This window comes from Amphiprion ocellaris, chromosome 20, assembly GCF_022539595.1.
Source record: "Amphiprion ocellaris isolate individual 3 ecotype Okinawa chromosome 20, ASM2253959v1, whole genome shotgun sequence".
Classification (NCBI taxonomy): Eukaryota; Metazoa; Chordata; class Actinopteri; family Pomacentridae; genus Amphiprion; species Amphiprion ocellaris.
Window position 1 is genome coordinate 31,383,328 of NC_072785.1, and position 6,914 is coordinate 31,390,241.

Here is a 6,914-nt window from a genome sequence, read left to right on the forward strand (position 1 = left end):
CGGAGAGCAGGCTGGCACCGCCCACACGGTGACGTCACGGGGAAGAACCGCCCCTTAGTAATTTAGCGGCAATGCATACAACCACTTCCTATCAGCACCTTCAAAATAAAAGACCTGGACGACTGTCTTTACAGTAGAATAAAATAGAAAATCCGTTATTAGTCCCACAAGGGGAAATTAAGCCGCTGCTGCTCGGTCTGTGGCTTTCTGTCAGATTCAAAGTAATAGAAGAGTCGGAGAAAGCTGAGAGCAGCGAGTCGGAACACTCAGGAGACACACAGGAGAGTTTAGGAGGCGATGCAGCAGCATCAAGCTGAAGACAAGAGGATATGAACGAGACGACATATGAGGGTAAGCTAATGCTAGTTCGCTAGCTATCATGTATCAGTCCTGTGAACGACCCTGTAATGGCTGCAGTTTATCGCTATTAGGTATTAAAATATGTATGCTGTGTATGTGTTTCAGATATTAAAACATGTATGCTGTGTATGTGTTTCAGATATTAAAATATGTATGCTGTGTATGTGTTTCAGATATTAAAATATGTATGCTGTGTATGTGTTTCAGATATTAAAATATGTATGCTATGTATGTGTTTCAGATATTAAAATATGTATGCTGTGTATGTGTTTCAGATGCTCTCTGATGAGACTTCATGGGATTTACCTGAAGCAGCAGCACATGAGCCTGCAGTGGTACAAGGTGTAGAGGAGGAGGACAGATGTACAGGATGCACTGATGCACTACGGCTCATGCAGAAGTTAAAAGTTATTCTTCTTGTTATACTTCTGTTTTTCTGTCCCCGGACCGCTATTGTCTTCTTTAATGCAATTCTGACAATAAACCTTTGTACCTTTTGCAGATGTGTCTATGCTATTGTTTTATTTGTGAAGGTTAGCAAGATCACATGACAAATTAAACACCAAAACATTAAAACAGCTGTTTTAAGAATATTCCAGTTTGATAAATCAGTATTGCTTTGGTGTAATTCAGTCAACGGAATTATGAACCATAAAGGAGTTTGTGTTAAAACATGTTAAATCCCATTAAACATAAATGCATTATTAGGGAATACAGAATTGTTTGGTTCAGACTGTTGACTCTTTTCCTACCAGTGTCTTAACACACAAAATGAAAAGTTATGATGGAATCACATAAGTCACAAAATAGTTTATTAGTCAGCAGCAAAATCAAAACTATTTACAATGTGCAAAGTACAAACTGTGGTGGGCCTCTCCTACAGTGGAGGGCTAAAAGTAAAACTATATACAACTAAATCTCAAGTCTCTGGGAGGTGGACTCTGGCTGCCCACTGCCTGCACCAGCTGCCCCAGTACACCCAGCACTGCCTGCACCAGCTGCCCCAGTACACCCAGGAATGACTGGTTGAAGGCAGCATTCTGGACCATCTCCTCCACTGCAAGGCTGCTTCATTCTCTCTTGCCTCGCTGAGGAGCAACCAGATGTTCTCATCATGCTGGGAATGACTCCACTCCTCCTCAGCCTGCATCTCCACAAGGACGCTTGGAAGGTCCAATTTTCTGTTGCACCTTTTCCTCTTGCCTAGACCAAAGACAGAAAAGTGATCAGAATCAGCTTTAGTAAGTACACAACATGCAAGGAATTTGGTTTTGGCTGTTGGTGTCACACTAGGAATATGGAAGAGAATAATAAAAAAATTAAGAAACTATAGAAAGAGGAAAAAATAGTAGCAAAATTAAATAAAACAATATAAACAGAAATTCACAGCTAGACTGGAATAAACACATTAACAAAACGATAATTGCTATAAACACAGTAGTGCAAAAGCAGAGAATGCTGTTCATGGTGAAAAAAATGCTGTACATGTCCATTGGAATAGTGACTATTGTACAGGTGTGTAGGAATGACTCAGCTGTTTATTACAGTGATGGCAGTGGGGAAGAAACTGTTTTTGTGTCTGGAGGTTTCTGTGTACAGGGATCTGTAGCGCCTGCCAGAGGGGAGGGGGGAGACAGTTTAATGTCCAGGGTGAGTGGAGTCTCTGATGATGTTTTCTGCAGTCCATACTACAGGCTGTAGTCTGTTTCTGTCCTGCTGTGTGGCTGATCCAGAGGTGCACAGGACAGATCAGATGACTGCAGTGTAGAACTGGATCAATCCTCAGCTGTCGTAGGAAATACATCCTCTGCTGAGCCTTTTTCAGGATGGAGTGGATGTTCGTCTCCCACTGCAGGTCCTGAGAGATTGTAGTCCCCAGGAGCTTGAAGGACTCCACAGCTATCTATGATGTGATGTGTTTAGCCACCTATCCATTGATTTTCAATCATGATCATGTCTTTGATAGTTTTACTTTAATACATTTTTGGCACTCTTCATTTTAACCGAAGCACAAGCAGTACCTCCTCCACCACAACTAAAAACAACGTGGTGTGAACTTCATTTCATCTTGTGCACATTTTGGAGTTGCTAAGAACAGCTGTGTTTTCTTATTTCTATGTATATTTTCATTCAGTTTCACAGCTACCTAGTGACTATAAGAAGAATGGTTGCAATACTACACTGCACCAGAAAGTAAATTCATTAGAGTGACTTGCTTGTTAAGTAGATGGAGAAAAAAATGCAGCTGCATGTGTTCTGTTTATGTGTCACTGTAGCTACATGTAGCTTTCATCAGGCGTTCCTGAGCTGGCTGCTGCACAGTTTGCATTTACACCTGCCTGAATTCTTGGTCGTTGGTCTCACTGTTCTGATCATGCTTGCAGGCATTTACACCTGTAGTAATAATAATAATGATGCGAAAATCAACCATGGTCTCTGTTTACCGTGTCTTACCAGTGATAAGAAGTTACTGTGACGTGCTGGAGGTTGATGTTGACAGTGTCAGTGTCCGAGCTGGTACTGGTCCTGAAGCTGGTACTGGTCCTGAAGCTGGTGGTGGAGAGGAGGCAGGGGAGCTGGGGGCTCCATGACGGAGGTGGAGGAGGCTTCGCACGTCGAATGGGATTCTTGAACAGAAATAAACATTCACCCTAAGTACACGAAAAATACGACATTGGAACTTGTGAAAAAAATAAACCTGTACGACCCCTAGCTTAGTTCGTCATGTTGACTGATGTATTAGCTTCTGAGAGCTAAACGTTAGAAACAGCAGCACGAAATACAAGCAGAGCACGGAGTTAGCGCTGATGGCTAACTAGCTAGCGCTGATGGCTAACTAGCTAGCGCTGATGGCTAACTAGCTAGCTTATTGTCTGCTACAGGAGACAACAACGTTACTTTCTAAATATACTTGTTTGCTTAAAAGAAGCTTGCCACCAATGGGATAAATGATGTAAAAGTTTCTTGAAGTCACAAAACACTCACCGTCCTCGAACGTCTCCAACAATGCAGCAGCTGAGTCTCCCTCCTGTTGCTGGCTGGTGCGGTGCCAGTAAATAGCTTCCATTAAACCTCTTCCAACACCTCCTGGTTGACCCACGCCGGCCGTTGTGGTCCTTGGTGAACCAATAGTCATTTTTGAGCTTTTTCAGCTTCTCCCTACACTGCTTCATTGTCCTCTTTATATACAGTCTACTGTATATGTGAGCGGCCATCCGCTCAGAGACCTCCTGATAAACTTTCTCCGTCCAGCTCCCTCTGTATTCTTTGGTCCACCACCAAAGACAGAAAAGTCTCGACCTCTTCATCCACCCACAGTACAGGTCTGGCTGTCATATTAAAATTATGAAGAACAGAGAGGTCTGTGAAGAGCAATGCACACCGTCTCTGTTTAGTTTTTTTTAAATGCCGGTTTTGTTTTCGTGCTGGAGTCGCTCTCGTGTGTCGTCACTCCCTGTCCAATCAGTGGCCTGCACTCCTGTCCAATCAGTGGCCTGCACTATGTAGACGTCACATCTCGGCTCGCTTCATCTCGCTTGGAACCTCATCCGAGAAGGTACGGAAAATCGTGTCTGATACCATGCACTAATCCATATGGAAACGCTCGCAAACAAAGACGAGCCGAGCCGCACCGCGCCGAGTAGGTGCTTGTGGAATCGCGGCTTTAGTTTTATTAGAGAGCAATAAAGGCAAGAAGACAACTATTATTTAAAGAGATGAAGAATACACACCACATATACAGTATAAATAAGAAAAACACAAGAACACGAGGATACTGAGCACAAATATGTGAAATTTAGAGTGAGATCAAACGTTTACACTTCAATAAATGTAATAATATTTATGTTTATTTTTTTCCTCACAGTTATCCTTCATTTTAACATTTAATTAACACCAATAAATAATTAATAACAAGCAAGAGAATTAAGACATTTTAAGAAAGAAATGCAAAGAAAAGAGTTACATAAAGAAATTCATATTGCAAGCTTTAAATTGTATGTTCTATAAATTTTTAATTTTTAAAATAAACTAGTCACTGTGGTTGTCAGATAAATGCATTTACCCTATTATTGATTTAACTTTTTAGATATTTGGTGGAACAAACGTGCTGGTGGTTCATCTGAAATTGAAAATATCTTTAAAGCTGCAATTATTTGTCTGTTTCTACGTTTCCACCAACCGGCTCGATTGTTTCAGCCCAGGGTTTTATTTTTATATATTTATTTTTTGTAAGTGTTCTTTCACTTTGTAAATTTTCTATTGAAAATCTCCAAAATTATGAAAAGAACTGGTTCTAATGAATCAATTTCTGAGTGAAACCACGTTTATTTCTTATATTTAATGTGTAAAACGGAATACAATGTTATCTATTTTATTTTTTAGTGCAGACTCATGTACTTCCTGTCTGAGCCTGTTAATTTCCGTGATCTTTACGCTCCGCCCCTCAGAGCCACTTCCTCGCTGAGGTTCCCTCCGGGTCCGAAAGCCTTTAAGTTCAATACAAACTCAAATATAACAATAAAAATATAAATAAATGTAATTTGAGTTTGGATTTTGTACAGAAGCTGCTTTAACAGCTGTTTAATGAACTTACCTGTATTTATTTATTTTTTAAATGTAGTGGAAACATCTGTACAGTTTCTGAAAGAATATATAATAATAAACAGTTTGGCTGCAAAAATAAATAATAAAGAAAATAATTTGACAACAATAAAATGTTTAGTTGAGTTTTTACAATATTTACATGAAAAATTTAATTAAAAGCTTTTGTTTTTCAATTAGTCCATTGTTGGAAATCTTTATCTTATATATTTTGGTTAAAGACCAATTTCTAAATATGTAAATTCAAAGCATCATTAAGATTTTTATTAAAACTAAAACCGTGTAAATCATCACTTTCAGCTGAATTAAATCCTGTTTATTATTCTCAGTGTTTCTGAGTCATCTTTGGTCTAATCTTCATTGTCTCAACAGATAATCAGAGTCTTTGTTTCTGGGTCGCCTCTAAAACTGTTTTAATGAGGTTCATCAAAAAAACCACCTGCTGCTGCTCTTTAATGCTGAAAATCCACCAAGACTTCCTGTCTGATCTCAGCTGGAAAAACTCTCCACAATGATCAGCTGAGACACGAGTTTGATTTAAATGTTATTATTATTAAAACAGTTAAAACTTCTTCCTCCTTCATGTAGAAATCTGGATTAATATTCATCCTGCGCTCTGATTGGCTACAGACCAGCTGTGATGTCACAAATCCTGCAGGTAAAAACTTTCGGTACATTTTCGGTAGTAAATTTAACCTTAAATGCAAAAATTTATATTTTTGTCCCCAATATTTGTAGAAAGATTAATTTATACATTAAAAAAAATCCGTTTTCAGACAGTTTGCTTTGGCTTGGCTGCTGTTGTCTGATTTATTTTCTCATTTTGTTGTTTTTTTGGTTTCTTTATTGGTTATTTTTCCTCAAACTGAGCTGATCTGTCGTTAAAATCAGTCTGTGTTAAAGAGAGGAGATGAAAAAAGAAGAGAAATGATAATAAAAATCAAGAGAAGAAACAAGACAGAAACGCTGATGAAAAAAAATATAAAATGAGACACGAAGAGAAAAAACCAGCAGAAATGAAATAATAATAATAATAATTAACACGTTAATCTGTTTTATATGACGTAAAGCTGAAGTTCTTTGGGTTTTATGGATGAACCTAAAGAATAAAAATCTCCTTTCAGGTTTTTCTTGCTGCTGTTTTGAGTAATAAAACCTGAAGGACAGAAAGTGAAACAATGAAGATGATAAAATGTGAATAAATCAATTTTTATCTGGATCCTCAGAGATTCAATAAAAGCATCTGCTGGTATTTATGGATCCAAACCTTCAGTTACCGGCAGAAAAACGATTTAATCAATGATCAATAATCAATCAGCTGATCAGAGTCTAAAATAGAGGAAACTGAAAAACACAGTTTGTGTATTAAACATGTTTTAATGTGTTTTTAATGTGTGCAAATGTTCATGTGTTTAACATGTATTTAACATGTTTTTAACGTGTGTAAATGTTTGTGTCTTTGCTCTTTATATCTTCAGGTCTGATTTTATTAAAGCTTCAGTTTAATCTTTCGTCTGAGAAACACGAAGACGATCGATCAGAACGATCAATACCTGAAACACACACACACACTAACACACACACACACACACACACTAATACACACACACTAACACACACACACACACACACTAATACACACACACTAACACACACACACTAATACACACACACTAACACACACACACACTAATACACACACACCAACACACACACACACTAATACACACACACACACACACTAATACACACACACTAACACACACACACTAACACACACACACACACTAATACACACACACTAACACACACACACACACACTAATACACACACACTAACACACACACACACACTAATACACACACACTAACACACACACACTAACACACACTAATACACACACACTAACACACACACACTAACACACACACACACACTAATACACACACTA

General features: G+C 38.4%; 1 long non-coding RNA gene across 1 annotated transcript; it reads right to left on the reverse strand.

Annotated features, from left to right (window-relative positions):
- Positions 1-1,155: 1,155 nt before the first annotated feature.
- LOC129347719 (uncharacterized) lies at positions 1,156-6,590 on the reverse strand. The gene is made up of 3 exons (XR_008599955.1): positions 3,346-6,590; positions 2,815-2,987; positions 1,156-1,563 (listed from the first exon to the last, which is right to left on the reverse strand). It is a non-coding gene; the product is annotated as an uncharacterized LOC129347719 (long non-coding RNA).
- Between the last annotated feature and the right edge of the window lie 324 nt (positions 6,591-6,914).